General features: G+C 38.3%; 1 protein-coding gene across 1 annotated transcript in view; it reads right to left on the reverse strand.

Moving 5' to 3' along the window:
* Positions 1-21,029, reverse strand: part of ZFP64 (ZFP64 zinc finger protein) — an 87,903-nt gene that overhangs the window by 38,126 nt on the left and 28,748 nt on the right. The gene's annotated exons all lie outside the window — the stretch shown is intronic.

Consider the following 21,029-nt stretch of genomic DNA (forward strand, 5'->3'; position numbering starts at 1 on the left):
GAGAGAGAGAGAGAGAAAGAGCACAAGTTGGAGGAGGGAGAGGGAGAAGCAGCCTCCCCACTGAGTACAGAGCCTAATTTGGGGCTCAATCCCAGGACCCTGGGATCATGACCTGAGGCAAAGGCAGCTGCTCAACTGACTGAGCCACCCAGACATCCCAAGAACCCAATTCTTTTTGATTCCATGGCCCTTGTTTTGTTTTGCCTGCTAGGCAAACCAGGCAAGAGAGGTCTTTGAATGACTTCTCATCTGCTCATGGGTAATTTGGGTGTGTCTATGCTGTCTGTACTGCACTGGATTAGGTTGAAATATACTCTATAAAGATGACTGCCAGTTTGCTAACTTGCAAGAAATTTAATACTAAAAAAAATGAAATTCTCATTGAGCCTTCAACATACTCATCTTTAAATTAATCTGAACTCTGTCTTTCTGAGGACACTGGTAACTGAGAGTTAGCTCAAAATGAGCAGAATGCTCTATGGGAAGGTCTAACGTCTCATAAAAGTGGAGGCCATTCCAGCACGCATCCCTTTCATGTATCTTCTACTGGGAGGCATCAAGTCTCACAGCCACCTGGGAAAATGCTGCCTCTAACAAAAGATATCATGATGAAGACCAACAGGTCCTATGTAGATTGGGTAGGGAGTCATATGGGCAGGTTGTCCTTTCCCATGGAAGGAAATTGACCAGAAATTTAAAAAATAAATAAATAAAAAGGAACCAAGGAAAAAGAGGCAAGGCAAGATGGGAGGAGAGACCCACTATATTTGGATACAAATTGTACCTTCTCATCATAATTGTGTTGAAAGTGATTTTTAAGTAGTACTGTAGGAGAAATATCACTTCATTCATTCAAATAAATACTGAATCCTGGATAAGGCAATTCCATAGGCAGTTGTTTCACTTATAGTCTCCTGCATTAGTCACCTTTGGTGTGTAATAGGCAAACTCAATATCTCAGTGGCGTTCCAGAATGAGTATTTATTTTCTTTTTTATAGGTCTGTGAGTTCATTGTGGCTCTGCTGGCTATGGCTCAAGCGTGAGGTTTGGGTTGAGGTCAGTTCCATTGGTCTGCTGATTTCTCCTTGGGCCATCAGCCACATGGGGCATGTTCTTTTTATGACAGGTCATTTGAGAACAAGAGGAGAAGCCATACCATACAGGCACATTGAAAGCCCCTCATCTCATCAGGTCTACTAGTATTCCACTAGCCAGAGCAAATCACAGGGCTTTGCCCAGAATCAGTGTGGTGGGGAAGCACATTCCACCCCTCCAAGGCCAATGGGCAAGGGTGGATACATAAATTCCAGACCAGGGATGGATGGTCGAGTTGGAAACAACAATCTACCACAGGGGTTAACATTGAAAATAGGAATATGGGATGAGCACTGGGTGTTATACTATATGTTGGCAAATCAAACTTCAATAAAAACAAAACCCAAAACAAAACAAAAAAGAAAATAGGAATATAGTCACAAAGTAAAGTATAAATGTATTGATAAAGACTGACAGATTTATACTACTAATAAATTTATGTCTAAAGTATTAGGCCAAGGGTGCCTGGGTGGCTCAGTGGTTGAGCATCTGCGTTTGGCTCAGGTTGTGATCCCAGGGTCCTGGGATCAAGTCCTGCATCAGGCTCTTTGCTCAGTGGGAAGCCTGCTTCTCCCTCTGCCTGTGTCTCTGCCTCTCTCTGTGTGTCTCTCGTGAATAAATAAATAAAATCTAAAAAAAAAAAAATAAAGCACTAAGCTGAAAACCCAAACTTCAATAAGCTTTGTGGCATAGGACTTCTTTTTCTTGAAAAAACTAACCAGTGGGAGGTGACACAGTCCTCTTTGCCTCTTGTTGTGATGCTGCCTTCCACCGCTAGGGTGAAGCATGAGTCATTATTATTTTACAGCTTCTGGCTTCCATCCATCAGTAATAACGGCAGGTCAGAAGCTGATTCACACCTCCTCTCCCAGCATTTTTATCAATAATGCCTCCACACTCCGAGTTTGGATGAGGAACTATATGATCGTCTTATATATATGGTATAAATGTGGCATTTTTAAAATCCTGAAATAACATTCTGAGGTGCACAAGGTGCACCAATCTTTTTTCTCTTTTTCCCCCCTTTACCCTTCTGGAAAAATGCTCCAATTACAAATGACCTCTCTCCCTCCAGACCTTCATATGTTATCCTCCACCTTAGAATGTTCATCCCCCATTTCTCGGTTCCTCCTTTTCAACTGTGTCTCCTATTCATCACTTTGACTTTCCACAGACAGCCTCCCTTGGGCAGTCCAAATCTGGGTCATACAGCTTCCTCATCATTCTTCTGTGTCCCCCACTAGAGCACTTATGTGCTGTGGCAAATGCGTATTTGCCTATTTGCCCTATTAGACCATGAGCTCCCATAGGGCAAGGATCCTGCCTGCCTGGCGACACCAATATCCTATGTTCACTCCTTTGGCAATTGGTGTTTGCTGAATGAATGCAATTGCTATTGCTGTTTTAATGAATATTGTAATATATGTCAGATATGCACAAAACACAGAATAATTCTCTCGTCAACCTCATGGTCTACCTGCTTCTCTTTTCATGCTCTGTCTTCTCCAGCTACATCAACCTCAGACCCCACAGGCACATTTCTCTTTTAGGGTGTTTCCACTGGCTTTTCCCTCTGGGATTCTCTTCTTCATATCTACATGGCTCCCTTCCTCGCTCCCTCCCTCATTTCAGTCTTTGTTCTAATCTTAACTTCTCAGGGAGGTCTTCTCTGACCACCCTATTTAAAATCTCAAGCCCTCTCTCCATACGAAACTATTCCCCCCACTCCCCGCAGCACTCATCACCTCCTGACAACGCTTGACACACTTATGTATTCTGTTTACTGTGTATTGTCTGTTTCTCCACCACAGAAGGTGGACTCCACACAGGCAAGGATCACTCTGTGCTCAGTGATAACCTCCAAGTTTCCAGAACTGCACCCAACATGTAGTAGGTGCTCAAAAACACTGAATGAGTGAATGAATGAGTTCAATAAACATTTACTGAGCACTTTCTTCTGGGGGTTTAGAGTGGTCAGAATTAGTCTCAGCCCTCAAGATCCACAATTTTGGTGGAGGAAACAATGGTACACTGAACAATACACTGCTCCAAAGCAAGGGCTCAATTATACGATCTGGTATCCTCATAGCCCCTTGGGCCTGTTACTAGTTCCATACATGTACACAGAATGATTCTACCAATGAACTGCCAGTATCATAACAGTTGATAGTGTCTAGAACATTTACTCTATAGTCTCCCTTGGTCTAATAATTCAATAACACTCAGTTCCACCTTCAGAAATCAGTGAGGTAACTCTCAGGGGAAGGATAGTACTGGAGAAATAGAGCCCAAGGGTAATGACCATCACCATTGCTCAAGAACCACAAAATCAGCATTAAAAACTTAACTACTGGGGTGCTTCGGTGGCGCAGTCGTTGAGTGTCCGATTCTTGGTTTCGGCTCAGGTCAAGATCTCAGAGTCACGAGATTGAGCCTCACACTGGGCTCTGTGGTCAGAGTAGAGTCTGCCTCCTTCCCCCTCTCCCTTTCTCTCTCTAAAATAAACAAATCCTTAAAAGACAAAAAACAAAAAAAAACTACTTCCAAAATTAATTCTTCTAAAATGTTATAGCTAACTTTTGAAAAAGGAGATCGATTTAAAGAAGACGATGAAAAGTGCCATTTGACTTCTAATTTTTCTGTCCAAAAAGTCTTCACTCTCCTAAGAAGCTATATTTTAAAAATACCAATAAATATATCTTTGTTAAAAAAATATGATATGGGTAGCCCTTATGGGCTAAGTCAACTACAAGAAAAAATTTGGAAGGACCACAGATACTTTTCCAGGGGGCTAAGTAATGCCAGTGTTGTGCTGGTAGAAATGTCAGGACTTTCCTCTGGTTCATTCTTGATGTTTTGGGGAGTTGGTTGTAGGAGGCAGTAGTTAAATGCTTAGCAAGGACCCAGCCCATGGTAAGTGCTCAAAGGATGTTAGCTTAGTAAGAGAACTGAGTAGCTCTTGGCCAGGCACCTCTACCTTTCCTCTTTACCTGAGGGAGAAATGTGTCTATTCCCCTGCCATGTCCTATAATTTTCATGTTGGCCACTGGGCTAGAATCCACTGCTTCGTCTTTGTGTTCATACAGAGATGGACTGATGTGACCTGCTCTCTACTGGATTTCCAACATGGGATTCTGGCTCCAGAATAAGATCTTAATCACTGTATGATTCAAATCATATCAAATCAACTAGCTGTGTGACCTGCTAACCCATTCCACTGCCCGGCCTCATCAGCCCTAAAATGGTGGTGGTAATAATAACTCTGTTAGGGGGCACTGCTGGGGACGTTCATTGAGTTAGCGTGATTCATGCAGAGTAACTGCTCAATATGTAGCAGGTATTTTCATGAAAATTCCCAAATAATTCTAAAAATTGTACTATATTAATATTTTTAAAACTAAGGCAAACAGTGAAACCACCCAAATTTCCATCAACTGCTGAACAGACAAAATGTGGTCTGTCTATACAGTGAAATACTAAATGGATGTGAAAAGGAATGAACACTGATGTGCATTCCAACATGGATGAACTTTGAAAACACGATGTTGAGTAAGAGAAATCACTCACAAAAGATCCCATGTGGTATGATTCCAAATATGTGAAATGCTCAGAATAGGCAAAATCAGTGACATAAAGCAGATCTGTGGTTGCCAGAGGCTGGGGAGAGGAATGGGGAGTGATTGCCCCTGGGGACAGAGTTTCTTTCTGGGGTGTCGACAATGTTCTGCGATTAGATGCTGGTAATGGTTGCACAACTTAGTGAATGTACTAAAATTATTAACTTATATAATTTAAAGGGTGGATTTTTATGGTGTATGAGAAATATCTTAAGAAAACTTTTGTAAACAGATCATCTAAGCAGAAGATCAACAAGGAAACTAGGGCTTTGGATGACACACTGGACCAGACAGAATTAACAAATATATTCGGAATATTTCATCCTAAATCAGTAGAATCCACATTCTTCTTGAGGGCATATGGAACATTCTCCAGAAAACATCACATGCTGGGTCACAAATCAAATCTCAGTTGGTACAAAAAGATTGAGATTATACTCTGCATATTTTCAGACCATAATCCTTTAAAACTTGAAGTCAACTACAAGAAAAAATTTGGAAGGACCACAAACACAAGGAGGCTAAATAGTATCCTATTAAAGAATGAATGGGTCAACTTGGAAATTAAAGACAAATTAAAAAAATATATGGAAGCAAATGAAAATGAAAACAACAGTTCAGAATCTTTGGGATGCAGCAAAGATGGTCCTAAGAGGGAAGTATATAGCAATACAGGTTCTCCCTCAAGAAGCAAGAAAAGTCTCAAATACACAATCTAACTTTACACCTAAAGGAGCTGGAGAAAGAACAGCAAATAAAGCCTAAATCCAGCAGGAGAAGAGAAATAATAAAGATTAGAGCAGAAATCAATGATATAGAAATTAAAAAAGGGCAGCCCGGGTGGCTCAGTGCTTTAGCGCTGCCTTCAGCCCAGGGTGTGATCCTGGAGACCCATGATCGAGTCCCATGTTGGGCTCCCTGCATGGAGCCTGCTTCTCCCTCTGCCTGTGTCTCTACTTCTCTCTGTGTCTCTCATGAATAAATAAATGAAAAAAAAAAAAAGAAATAAAAAACCCCAGTAGACTAGATCAACGAAACTAGGATCTGGTTCTTTGAAAGAATTAATAAGATTGATAAACCACTAGTTTGCAGTCAAACTTATCAAAGAGAAAAGCAAAAGGATCCAAATAAATAAAATCATGAATGAAAGAGGAGAGATGGAAATCAACACCAAAGAAATACAAACAAATATAAGAGAATTTTTTTTATATAAGAGAATATTATGAGTCATTATATGCCAGCAAATTAGAAAATCTGGAAGAAATGGATGCATTCCTAGAAACATATAAACTACCAAAACTGAAACAGCAAGAAATGGAAATGTGAACAGACCCACAGCCAGCAAAGAAATCAAACCGCTAATTAAAAATCTCCCAACAAACAAAAGTCCAGGGCTGGATGGCTTCCCAGTGGAATTCTACCAAACATTTAAAGAAGAAATAATGCCTATTCTGAAACTGTTTCAAAAAATAGAAATGGAAGGAAAACTTCCAGATTCATTCTATGAGGCCAGCATTACCTTGATTCCAAAACCAGACAAAGACCCCACCAAAAAGAAGATTTACAGACCAATATCCCTGATGAACATGGATACAAAAATTCTCACCAATATACTAGCCAATAGGATCCAACAGTACATTAAGAAGATTATTCATCACGACCACATGGGATTTATTCCTGGGCTGCAAGTATGGTTTAACATTCATAAATCAATCAATGCGATACACCACATTAATAAAAGAAAAGACAAGAGCCATATGATTCTCTCAATAGATGCAGAAAAATCATTTGACAAAATATAGCATCCTTTCTTGATAAAAACCCTGCTGTGTAGGGATAGAAGGAACATATCTCAATATCATAAAAGCCGTATATGAAAGACCAGCAGTGAATATCATTCTCAATGGAGAAAAACTGAGAGCTTTTCCCCTAAGGTCAGGAACATGACAGTAATGTCCATTCTCACCACCACTGTTCAACATAGTAACTGGAAGTCCTAGCCTCAGCAATCAGACAACAAAAAGAAATAAAAGGCATCCAAATTGGCAAAAAAGAAACTCTTCTCTTGCTCTTTGCAGACAACATGATACTCTATGTAGAAAACCCAAAAGACTCCACCAAAAAATTACTAGAACAGATACAGGAATTCAGCAAGGTCGCAGAATATAAAATCAATGCACAAAAGTATGTTGCATTCCTGTGCACTCACAATGAGGCAGAACAAAGTGAAATCAAGAATCAATCCCATTTACAATTGCACCAAAAACCATAAGATACCTAGGTATAAACCTAACTAAAGAGGCAAAGGATCTGTACTCTGAAAACTACATAATGCTAATGAAAGAGATTGAGGAAGACACAAAGAAATAGAAGAACATTCCATGCTCATAGAGCATCTAGACATTCAATGCGATTCTTATCAAAATACCATCAACATTTTTCACAGAGCTGGAAAAAATAATCCTAAAATTTGTATGGAACCAGAAAAGACCTTGAATAGTCAAAGGAATGTTGAAAAAGAAAGCCAAAGCCGTAGGCATCACAATGCCAGACTTCAGGCTATATTACAAAGCTGTGATCATCAAGACAGTGTGGTACTGGCACAAAAACAGACACATAGGTCAAGGGAACAGAATAGAGAACCTAGAAATGGATCCTCAACTCTGTGGTCAACTAAGCTTCAACAAAGCAGGAAAGAATATCCAGTGGGAAAATGACAGTCTTTTCAACAAATGGTGTTGGGGAAATTGGACAGCCACACGCGGAAGAATGAAATTGGACCACTTTCTTACACTGTACAGAAAAATAGACTCAGAATGGATGAAAGACCTAAATGTGAGATGGGAATCCATTAAAAACCTAGAGAACACAGGCAGCAATCTCTTTGACCTTGGCCACAGCAACTTCTTGCAAGACTTATCTCCAAAGGCAATAAATAAATAAATAAATAAATAAATAAATAAATAAATAAATGCAAAAATGAATTATTGGGACTTCATCAAGATAAAAAGCTTTTGCACAGCAAAGGAAACAGTTGACAAAAACCAGATGACAACTGACAGAAAGGGAGAAGATACTTGCAAATGTCTTATTGGATAAAGGGCTGGTATCCAAAATCTATAAAGAACTTATCAAACTCAACACCCCAAAACCAAAAAATCCAGTCAAGAAATGGGCAGAAGACATGAACAGACATTTCTCCAAAGAAGATCTACAAATGGCCAATAGACACGAAAAAATGCTCCATATCATTTGGCATCAGGGAAATATAGATCAAAACCACAATGAGGTAACACCTCATACTGGTCAGAATGGCTAAAATTAACAACTTAGGAAACGACTGATGTTGGTGAGGATGCAGAGAAAGGGGAACCCTCCTACCCTTTTGGTGGGAATGCAAGCTGGTGCAGCCACTCTGGAAAACAGTATGGAGGTTCCTCAAAAAGCTAACAATAGAGCTACCCTATGACCCCAGTAATTGCCCTACTAGGCACTTATCCAAAGGATACAAACATAGTGATTCAAAGGGGCACCTGCACCCCAATGTTTATGTGCAGCAATGTCCATAACAGCCAAACTATGGAAAGTGCCCAGATGTCCATTGACCAACAGATAAAGAAGATGTGTATAGTATAAATAGTATAAATGGAATATATATAAATATATATAAATATATATATAAATGGAATATATATATATAGTATACAATGGAATACTACTCAGCTATCAAAAAAATTGAAATGTTGCCATTTGCAATGATGTGGATGGAACTAGAGGGTATTGTGCTAAGTGAAATAAGTCTAGACAGAGAAAGACAAATACTATATGATTTCACTCATATGTGGAATTTTTTTTTTAAGATTTTATTTATTCATGGGAGACACACACACACACACAGAGGCAGAGACACAGGCAGAGGGAGAAGCAGTCTCCCTGCAAGGAGCCCGATGTGGGACTCGATCCTAGGATCACGACGACCTGAGCTAAAGGCAGATGCTCAACTGCTGAGCCATCCAGGTGTCCTTCATATGTGGAATTTAAGAAACAAATCAGATGAACATAGGTGAAGGAAAGGAAAAATAAGATAAAAACAGAGAGGGAGGTAAACCATAAGAGACACTGAACTCTAGGGAACAAACTGAGGGTTGCTGGAGGAGAGGTGGGTGGGAGGATGGGGTAACTGGGTGATGGGCATTAAGGAGGGCATGTGATGTCATAAGCATTGGGTGTTGTCCCCCCCCAAATTAACATGTGTAAGATTTAATTTTATGAATATACACAAACTGACAAGTATTAATACTTGTTGATAACACTGTAGAATACAGAGGAGGGTCTAGTACAAAGCAAGTATGTCTAGAATCCCAATTATTCAGTCAGTACATGTTCAGTAAGCACTTTTTATATGAAGGATATTCTGCTAGGAACTATGGAAGATGCAAAGAATGTTCATGGCGTTGAGTTCATAATCTAGTTGTAGATATAAAAAAAAGTGAAAATATTAAAAAAATCAATTATACAAAAATTTTCAAATTAAACCCATAGTTAATTGGGGCTAGAAAAGGAGGAAAGAAAGCTGTTATCTTTAGATGGTGTAGAGGGTAGGTTGCCATGGAAGTAGAACTCCGTTGAAAAGAATTAAAGACAGTATTCCTATTTGTTAATAGTGCCCTCCATTATGGACTCTAAGAAAAGATTTTAGTGGGGCTTCACATATATAACCAATATATACTAATTTGAAATGTGTGTGCTTATATCAAATGACACTACAGTCAAGCCTCAGATAATTTAAATTTTATTTGTGTGCACTTGCATGCGTGCACATACACATGTGCTCATTTTAACACCAAATATATCTTGGTCAAAATACACTGACTGCTAATAAGTATTCATCTCCTCACTATATAATTATGGAAATCAAATCTTTGGGGGCATTATATAAAGCACCGATGAAATTATCCTGTTTTCCCTAGACTTTATGGAGCACTGGGTATTGTATGCAACTGATGAATCACTGAATTCTATCTCTGAAATGAGTATAATACAATATATGTTAACTAAATTGAATTTAAATAAAGAATAAAAAAATAGGGACGCCTGGGTGGCTCAGTAGTTGAGTGTCTACCTTTGGCTCAGGGCCTGATCCTGGGGTCTGGGGATCGAGTCCTGCATCGGGCTTCCTGCATGGAGCCTGCTTCTCCCCTCTGCCTGTGTCTCTGCCTCTCTCTGTGTGTGTCTCTAATGAATAAATGAATAAAATCTTTAAAAAAAAAAAGAATAAAAAAATAAAAAAGGAAAGTTTTTGTAATAAAATAAACTGGAGCAAAACAAAGATAAGTAAATATCTGTCTGTCCCACCTATCTCTTCTCCCTGTTGAATGAACCTTCTCTTGTATTCCTCATGTTGATTACAATGTCCCAGCCCCATTTTCCATTAGGGTCAGTGGGCATCATGCTCAGAATCCATGAAAGTGTTTTCATTTCTTTTGAAATCAAAAGAAAAAAAAATGGGATATAAGCCAGCCTGGATTACCCATCTCTGTACCCATACAGTTGTAAAATATAATTTTAAGTGTGTGTGTGTGTGTGTGTGTGTGTGTGTGTGTGTGTTTGCAGGAAGGGGGCTTATGTAGGAAAAAGTCCCCACAGCCCAAGACAAAAGACTTCTGGTTCTATACCTTAATATTTCTTAACTGCCTGGATCAGAAAAATCTCCAAAGGTTCTAGATTTCTAATATAGATGATCAGGTCCCTGCCCAGATGCACTGTATTGGAATTTCCAGAGCTCGACTGTGACTGTGGGCATGCTAACACGTTTTCCAGGTGATTCTTATACCAGGCAAGTTGGGAAACACATCCTTTTCAGCATAATGTGAGCTCTAAGATTACTTCCCTCGTGGGATGTTGGGTGCATTAAATGAGATTATTGTGTACAGCATTCAGCACTGTGTTGGCGAGTCAATAAATATCAGCTTTTATCACTGAAAATCATGAGTGCCATTTATTTAATAAATATTTATTATGCACCTACTATGTGCAGGGTCTAGTAGATCAAGGGTTAGCAAACTATGGCTCAGCACCTGCTTTTTGTATGATCTGTGAGCCATGAATGGTTCTCACATTTTTTTGAATGGTTGAAAAAAATATTTCCTGACATGTGAAAATTTTATGAGATTCAAAAAAAAAAAAAAAAAAAAAGAAAAAATTTTATGAGATTCAGATCTTGATGCCTATAAATAAAATTTTATTGGAACACAGCCACACCCCTCTTTTGTACTGTTGATGGCCTCCACGCTCCATAGCTGAGTTGCAGAATTGCAACAAAGACTGTGGCCCACAGAGCTGAAAGTATTTACTACCTGGTTCTTAACATGGAGTGCTGAACCACTGCTCTAGGGCAAGGGTCTTCAACTAAGGTTCTTGTATTTTGGCAATATACAAAGATTTTTCAAAGGCATGATTACAGAAATCAATTCTCAGAATCTCAATTTTTGTCTGTACTTTTTCTTAAAATTGATCATTTATGAACACCCCTCCCCCAACACACACACAGGTCCCCTTGAATCATCTATGCTGAATCAATGCATGGAGCTATAAAATATCTGGGATACCAAAAAAAAAAAAAAAAAAAAAAAAAAGACAACATGTTGGAAATCATGGTGTTAATGCTGAGAAATCGTTCCATGCCTGGGAGAGAAATCCTATTGGTTTTCAGTTCTTTGCTTTTAAGAAAATTGACCCACTTAGTTATGATCAACTATTATGTGAGATTTTTCTAGTATTTAATTCAGAAGGAATTAAAATAATTGAGACTCAACACTATAACAATACAATTTCTGTTTCCATATCCTTATTTGTATGAAAGAGACTTCTCAGAATTTACATCACTAAAAAAAGAAAACAACTGAAAATTATCTTATTCTAATAGTTGGTAAAAAAATTTTTTTTAGAAAAGTAATATACATCAAGGATATATAAGCTGAAAAAAGAGCAGGTCTATCTATCGCATCAAGACACATTACCAGTAAAATTTTCCTTATATTTAATAATTATCAAAATGTGTAATATAGCTGTTATTTATAGCATACTAACAAAAAATTGTTTCTTTTTTAAAAAAAGTTTAAGTAATCTCTATACCCAATGTGGGCTCAAACTCTTGACCCCAAGATCAAGAGTCACATGCTCCTCTAAGCCAGCCAGGTACCCCCGAAAATTGTTTCTAATGATTTGGTATAGAAAAAATGTTGAAAGCTTGGAGCTCTATATAAATTCTTGTAGCCACTATGGAAAACACTGCAGAGTTTCCTTAAAAAAAAAAACAAAACTGAAACTAGAACTATCATATGATTTAGCAATTCCACTTCTGAGTATTTACCAAAGAAAATGAAAACAGTAGTTCAAAAAGACATTGGCATCCCTGTGTTCATTGCAGCATTATTCACAACAGCCATGATACGGAGCAACCTTAAATGTCCATCAATAGATGAATGGGTAAAGATTTTGTATAATACACATATAATGTATATATGAATATTACTCAGCCATAAAAAAAATGAGATCTTGCTTTTTGTGACATGGATGGACCTAGAGGGTATTTTGCTAAATGAAATGAGTCAGAGAGGACAAATGTCATATGATCTCATATATGAAATCTGAAAAGCAAAACAAATGAACAAACCAAATAGACTTTATAAATACAGAGAACAAACTGATGGTTGCCAGATGGGAGCAGGGGAGGTGCAGGGGATTAATAGGTACACCCCTCTGGTTATAAAATAAATAAGACATGGGGATCTAATGTACAGCAAGAGAATATGGTCAATAATATTGTCAAAACATTGTATAGTGACAGGTGGTAACTAGACATATGGTGGTAATCATATTATAATACACATCCATAATTGTATTATAATATACATCACTATGTTGTACACCTGAAACTACTAAAATATTCTATGTCAATTGTACTTCAACGAGAAAAAAGAAGCTTAGAGCAGTATGGTTATAAGGAATAAAACATTTTTGAATTTTTTCAAAATACAAAACCATAATTTTGTTGCTGAGAAGCAGGAGATGAGCAACAAAAAGTCTTCTAGATCATAATGTTCAAGCCCCATGTTCAAGACCTCCTCTCTATTCTGGAAGCTTCAAAGTTTGGTTCAGTCAATGTGATTGGCTAAGTCGAGTGAGGTAAGTCCCCACTTTTTTTCCTAGCAACACTGACACTTTGTCTCAATGTGACTGGTCACTGGATCTAAGGCATCTGAGAATTGGATGAGATTGATCTTAAACCCTTCATCTCCACCAGAACAGAATTTGAAGATTACTGAAGAGAAAAGAATCCTATGTCCACAGGTATCATTCATCTGCCAGGAAGAAAGAAATGCCAACTGAGGGGCCCGTTCTAAGGAATATACTCAAGAACACACTCTAATGGAATAAAGATAAGATCAGAATAAAGACGTGAAATAGGGAAGAGGAAGAATAGAGAAGAAACGATGGCAAACAATGTCTATTCTCATCTTTGGCCAAATCTAAGTAGGTGATGGTAACATGGGAATTATGGGACAAACCACAGGACAAAACTTAGCAAAAGCTTGGAAATAAGCTCAGGAATTGTCTCAGCAAAACTTGGAACTTGGGGAAAGGGAGTGGAGGAAGAGATAAGGTCCACGGGCCTCCTGTCATGGGGGAGGAGACTTTTAGTGGGAGGTTGGGGGATGGTTAATATTTATATTTGAGAGAGCAATAGAGAAATATAAATTTAAAAATCATTAGTGAAGCTTGGAAAGTAACTGCTAGCAGAAATGAAGACCTAGGCAGGAACTTTCAAGAGAACGGAGAAAAGCTAGAAAGGAAAAGGGAGAAAAAAATCACAACGTTCAATAAACAGTAAATATTCAATAGGACAGAAGTGAATGGAGGCACCTGGGTGGCTCAGTCGGTGGAGTGTTTGCCTTCAGGGCAGGTCATGATCTCAGGGCCCTGGGATCAAGCCAAGCATCTAGCTCCCTGCTCAGCGGGGAGTCTGCTTCTCCCTCTCCCTCTACCACTCACCCGGATTGTGTTCTCTCTCTATCAAATGAATAGATAATTTTTTTAAAAAGTGAATTACGAAGTCTATGTGACTGATAAATGCCAACAGTGTGAATTCTCCTACCAAGGACAAAGGGAGGCTGATAAAAGAAAGATAATAAATAACGGAGTAGGCAAAGGTAAGCCAGGCACATGTAAATAAATATCAAGTGGGACTTAAAATATTATTATGAGATCAAGTATAATTTAAGGTCAAAAGCTATGGAATGGAAAGGATAAGTATAGAATAAAGGGAAAAAGGGAAAATTGACAGAACATATAACAACTACAAACTCGTACACCTCAAACAACATAGGGCAAGGCATAATAAAACAAAACACCTTAGTAGTTATAAGAAAAGACTGGTTAAAAAAAAAGTAACCATGGTGAGAAGTTTACAAATACTTCCTGCAAAGTTTATCAAATAGACAAAAACTGAGAGAGGCTTGGAAGAACTGAGTAATTAAGTTAATGTGTTTATTTTTATTTATTTTTTAATGTGTTTATTTTTAAAAAAGATTTTTATCTATTTGAAAGAGAGAGTGCATACTTGCACACAAGCAGGGGAGGTGCTGGCAGAGAGAGAGGGAGAAGCAGATGCCCTGCTAAGCAGGGAGCCTGATGTGGGGCTCCATCCCAGGACCCTGAGATCATGACTCCAGCCCAAGGCAGGGGCTTAACCAACTGAATCACCCAAGCACTCCATCCCCCCTTTTAAAGATATTATTTATAATATTTATTTATAAATATTTATTATAATATTTATATATTACAAAATTTTAAATTTATAAAAATAAATTTATATTTATAAATATTTATTATAATATTTATTTTTTTAAATGTGCTTATTACATAAATACCTGCTGATCATAGCAAAAACTGGTCATGTCCATGGCCATAAAAAAAACCAAACAAACTAATAAATTACAAAAAGCACGTATTTTCACAGATCACATCCTCAGGCCCATGACTATCAGAAACTATAACCCAAATACAGTTTCCCAAATTGTAACTACTTGAAAAATAAGAAACATACCTTTCTATGGCTCTTGCATTCCGCCTGACAATCCACTAAACCAAGCAACCCACCCTAAAACTGAAATAACAAAGCATCTAGAAACTTATGAAAGAAGGATACCTCATATAAACATCTACAGGGATATGGATATTGGGAACATTTTGGAAAGACTCCAAAACAGGCAAAAAAGATGACTGGGTGTCCTGTTATCTGCTCTGGGTTATCTGCATGTGGTTATCTGAGCCTTTCTGCATGTGTCTGCGAATTCACTGTAGCATTTCTCATGGCCTACGTAACTATACGTGCACGGAAATCTCCTTTGAGCCTATTGTAACCTGTTGAAGCCAATGCCCTCATTAATATTTTCATTATAGTTCATCTACTAATATTTTATATTTGTGTGACAGTCGTGATTTTAACATTTAAAAACATGATCCTTTAACATAAGTGAGGTCACGATGGAAAATATGTAGCTTTAAATGTGTTCGTTATGAAAGGCTACAAATAAGTGAACTTACAGGAAATTAGAATAGCAAGATAAACTGAAAGAAAAGCAGGAAAAAGAATTAGTAAAAAGAGAAAAGCCAAAATGGATAAAATGGAGGAGGGCAAAGAAAGTAACTATAAGCAAAAGCTTTCATACTACTATTTTTACGTTTACTTTAATATAAATGAAAAATAGGGACGCGTGGGTGGCTTAGTGGTTTGGCACCTGCCTTTGGCCCAGGGTGTGATCCTGGAGTCCCGGGATCGAGTCCCGCATTGGGTTCCCTGCATGGAGCCTGCTTCTCCCTCTGATTGTGTCTCTGCCTTTCTCTCTCTCTCTCTCTGTGTGTCTCTCATGAATAAATAAATAAAATCTTAAAAAAAAAAAGAAAAATAGATAAACCCTTTGACAAACTTAGGAGAACTGAAAATACAAAACAAAAACAAAAACAAAAAACAAAAAAAACAAAAAAAACAGAAACTCTCCCCTCCTCCGAAACCATCAGTAATAAAGCTGATAGACTCACCCGCCAAAATGCCAAAGATTTAAAAATAATTTTAAGAGCATGTATAATGGAATCATAGAGCTAGCAATGTGAAAGCCAGAGCAAAGGGAATGGTTTTTTTATTTTGTAAAATATAAATGATCCAAACGGAGCCACATGGGTTATAAAACTTACACAGGCTGGTCATTGTGGAAAAGGCATGGAAGTTTTGTTGAGGATATGTAATGAGAAAGGGCAGCAGCCTACACAATAAACAGATCATTCCCAAGACAGTAAAACTATTGCTGAGTTGCTGAAAAAGAAGGAATGAGCCCCAATTTATTTTCAGAGTCACATCACCTACAACAAACAAACAAAAATCAGAGCACAAAAAAGAATCCCAGAGTTCAACTGCACTTATGGATAGAGTTGGAAAACTTTCAAGTGAATGATAGTAAATGCAACCCAGCAGTGTGTTAGAAGAAGCCAACGTGCCCATGAGGGCTTACTGCAGGAACGCAAGGTGATTCTGTACCAGGCTATTCCAATTCATGACATCGGCATACTCAAGTGTAAAATCAAGGAGTTATGTCAAAAGATCCTGAAAGGATATTTGCTAAAATTCAGCAACTGACCCTGATACAAACTATAAGTGAAGATTGCAGTAGAAGTGACCCAAGTACTAGAAAAAGCACCACTCAAAGGAACAGTATATATATTATATTAACCCAGGAAATTCTGAAGCCATTCACATTAAAAATGGAGACATAAAAAGACATCAGCTGTACCAGCTTTGTTTGGAGGCTGTGGCTAATTGCAATTGGACAAGGAAACAAACGAAGTAGGATAAATGACAAGATAAAACACCGGGGAAAGGAGAGGACTGTATCATAACCGTCATAAATTATATTTATCAGAGACCAAGAGTTTCTAATAAATATTTACTGTCAAAAAATAAATAAATAAATAAATAAATAAATAAATAAATAAATAAATATTTACTGTCAGTTAATAAGAACTTTTTAAAAAAGATTTTGTTTTTAAGTCATCTCTCCATCCAACATGGGGCTTGAACTTACAACCCCAAGATCAAGAGTCTCACACTCTACCAACTGAGCTAGACAGGTGCCCCAATTAATAAGAATTTTTTGCTCAATATAGACAAATATACCAAATATAGTTATTCTTTATATGTTTGTGACATTTATTTTAACATAGAAAAAATCTTATTTACAATTATAATAAAATTATATACCAATAAGGAAATACAGGACTCATATCATAAGAATGGATTGCATATGAAGACAACTATATGAATAATGGTTACTCCCGGGATTTGAATAAAGGTTCTTAGGCATAAGATTTAACATATTTTAGAAAGTTATTATTTTTTTAATATTTTATTTATTTATTCAAGAGAGACACAGAAAGAGGCAGAGACACAGGCAGAGGGAGAAGCACGCTCTCTGCAGGGAGCCTGATGCGGAACTCGATCCCAGGACCCCGGGATCACAACCTGAGCCGAAGGCAGATGGTCAACCACTGAGCCACCCAGACGCCCCAAAAGTTATTCTTTTTATAAGTTCAATATCACATTGATCCATTTCTAATAAAAATTCTCAAAAGGCTTTTTTTTGGGGGGGGGCTTGAGAAGTACTGGATAGAGTGAGCGCATTTGGAAGAATGAGTATCTAGAAATTGCTACAAAAATTTTGGAAAAGAATAGCTAGAGGGTGGCTTTATAATCCTAAAAGACAGTGAAGCTTTCCTTAATACTAACACAATAGATGTGTGCTGCAGACAAACCAGAGAAGATGTAAAGATCAGTGACACAAAGCAGATTCCTGAAACAGATTCAAGCATATTTGAGAACTTCTGTCAATAAGTGAAATTAGGATTTTAGGACCGAGGAAAATAATATTTTATTTAACAAACGGTCCTGGCATATGTGGGCCGCCAAATTCCCATGTCATACGTGCGCAGATTGGGATTTTTGCTGTCATACGTTGCCAACTAAAAAAACAGCAAATATATTAAAGAAAGAAAAACACCTTTTTTTTCAGCTGAGGGAAGAGAGGACTGTTCCAGAAAAAAAACAGGAGCCACGAATGAAGCAATAGGAGACCAGACTATAGGAAAAGAGAGTTTTCTGTGAGGTGACAGCACCACAAGAGCAATCAGAAGACAAAGGACAGGAGAACAGAAAGATCTGCCATCTATGACAGACATGGGGCTCGGGTCCCTAGTGCCCAACGACCCAAGGAAAAACATGAGGGAGAAGTGTTTTAGGTTCACAGACAAGAAAACTGCAAATGATCAACAAGTTTCTAGAGAGATGTCACAAATGCAAATCAAAGCAGCAGCTGGGGGACGCCTGGGTGGCTCAGCGGTTGGGCACCTGCCTTTGGTGCAGGTTGTGATCCCGGGATCCAGGATCGAGTCCCACATCAGGCTCCCTGCATGGAGCCTGCTTCTCCCTCTGCCTATGTCTCTGTCTCTCAGTCTGTGTTTCTCATGAATAAATAAGTAAATCTTAAAAAAAACAAAAAACAAAACACACAAACAAAGCAGCAGCTGGGGAGATGCACCGAGCCCAGATGGCTCCTTTTACTCATCAGACCGACAAAACTTCGAGAGATGGCTAACACCCAGGACTAGTGATAGTTGGGGCCCACACCGCAGATGAGGTTACCGCTTCGAAAAAAGTTATCTAAAGGGCGCCTGGGTGGCTCAGTCGGTTAAGTCTCTGCCTTTGACTCAAGTCATCACAATCCCAAGGTCCTGGGATCGAGCCCCGTATAGGGCTCCCTGCTCAGCGGGGAGTCTCCTTGAGATTCTCTCTCTTCCTCTGCCCCCTCCTCCCATTGACTTGCTCACTCTCTCTTTCTCAAATAAATAAATAAAATCTTAAAAAAAAAAAAAAGTAATCTGAATCTATGCAAGTACAAACTATGGATGCTCACCGTAACTCCAGAAGCACAACTGAATGCGAGCAATCTTGCAGGAGGTTTCCTGCTGCAGTTGTGATGGCAAATGAAAACAAAACCACCTGAATATCCCCGAGTACAGAGACAGTGGAATAACGCATGGTATGTTCACATTACTGCCTTTTGCTTAAAAAAAAAAAATTAGAGATAGCTGTATTCACCCGCAGTACTGTTAATACATGGAAGAGTAAGAGCAACTTGCACAGAAATATACATGGTGTGATACAGTTACTAGAAAAATAGGAAAAAATCTTTTCTACACTACTGAGTCTGTGTATGTTAGTATGAATATGGAGAAAACTTAACATTCCTAACCGGGGATAGGAGGAGAATAAGGAGGGAGCTGGAGATGATTGGCTCAGTGTTTGTACAATTGTGTATATAGTTTATTATAAGGAACAAGTTTTGCTGTTGTGGTTTAAAAAAATCCACTTATGCATGTGTATGTATATAGAAATGCATGTATAGGTGCATATTGGAGGGTAGCAGCTAGCTAGAGATAAATTATATAAAGGGAAATATATCAACAGAAAATAGTGTGCTCCATTCAAACCCAACTCTGTAACTGGAGTGGAAACCATATATATACATAAACATAGAAATAAAAGAAGTTCATCAAAAAAAAGTCCATCAAAATGGTCACAATTTTGTGTCTGGGTAGTAAGATTACTAGTAACTTTAATATTAAATGTTTTTAAAAAATTTTTTAAAAGTTGTATTTTTTTTTAAGATTGATATTTATTTACATCATGCATGGGTGGAGGAAGACAAAAGGAGAGAGAATCTCAAGCTGATTTGGTGCTGAGTGCAGAGCCTGACATGGGGCTTGATTCCATGACCTAGAGATTGTGACCTGAGCTGAAATCAAGAGTCACTGGCTGAGCCACCCAAGTGCCCCAACTTGAGCTTTTTAAAATAATATAATGTGTTTTACATCTTTTCTACTTTGAATGCACATTACATTTCTAACCAGGGAACCATTCCTTTAAAAGTCGAAGAAAGGGGTACTCTGGGAAAGAAAGATATAGAAAACAGGTTCATGACAATAGAAGTTTCTTGGCTAAAACTGAATAGCTAAATAGTTTCCTAAGAGCTGTAAGCAGGACACCTGGGTGGCCCAGTTCATTAATCATCTGATTCTTGCTTTCGGCTCAGGTCCTGTTTTCAGGGTCCTACTATTGAGCCTTGTGTCTGGCTCCCCACTGGGGGTGGAGACTGCTTAAGATTCTCTATCTCCCTCTCCCTCTGCCCCTCTCCCCCCTACCCCGGAGCTCCCCTCCTCAATTAAAAAAAAAAAGAGCTATAATCAATAATTCTAAAGCAGTGAAATTATTAAAATATGAACATAGCATGCTGCAAGCTCTCATTTTCTTGCCAATCCAGTTAATGACTCATTATTACCGTTGCTAATATGACAATAAATTGTGGCAACACCCCCCTCCCCCAGAACTCTCAGAATTGTGTTCAAATATTAAGGATCAAGGAAAGAAAAGAGACAACGCAAACTTTATAGCTATTTCCTAAGGGAGGCCGACTTTTCCTATTTCCAGTAGGCAAGGCCTGAAGGTTTCCGCATCACCATTTTGTGTATTTCCTTAGTTTGTTATTACCAAAGAAATAAGGGGGTAGGAGGGTAATATCTTTGTGTACGAGTGAGATGATCGCCGTGAGACTGTTAGTAAGTTCGTGTGCTAGGAAAGTCAAAGCGGTGAGGGATCTGGTAAAAATATACGTAAGAGTTCTCGTTACATTTTAAATATGCTTCTCTCACAAGGGAAACCTCTCTGCACCCGACCTTGCTGACGCTCTGTGAGAGCATGTTTCAATCATTCCGTATGTTTAAGAGCCCACGATGAATTGGAAGATGATGCTAGAAGCTGGAAATTGTAGGTAACTACCCCACCTAGTTATGGCTTTTTTGGAGGTTAATTCTAGCTTGCTCTCTGGCGCCACCTACTGATCGAACAGCATTTCAACTCCCAAACCATAACCTTTGAATTTCTCTTTCCTCAGTAGAGCCTAATGCTTTGGAAAAACCTAGATGCTTTTCCAATCCCACTGCCAATATATTGATATTTAAGACAATGGCATCCTAGAAAACCATCCTAAGGGTTAGTAGGAACTCACATCATCTTTGCATCCCTAAAGAGAAATGTCAGGTTTGTCAATCTCAAGTTTCAAAACGGAAATGCTACAGGTTGGGTCACTTTAGGCACCAGGCACATTTAAGTCGACCGTGAATGCTTGTGTCACATTTACTGGAGGACT

The sequence above is a fragment of the Canis lupus genome, chromosome 26, assembly GCF_048164855.1.
Source record: "Canis lupus baileyi chromosome 26, mCanLup2.hap1, whole genome shotgun sequence".
NCBI classification, from domain to species: Eukaryota; Metazoa; Chordata; class Mammalia; order Carnivora; family Canidae; genus Canis; species Canis lupus.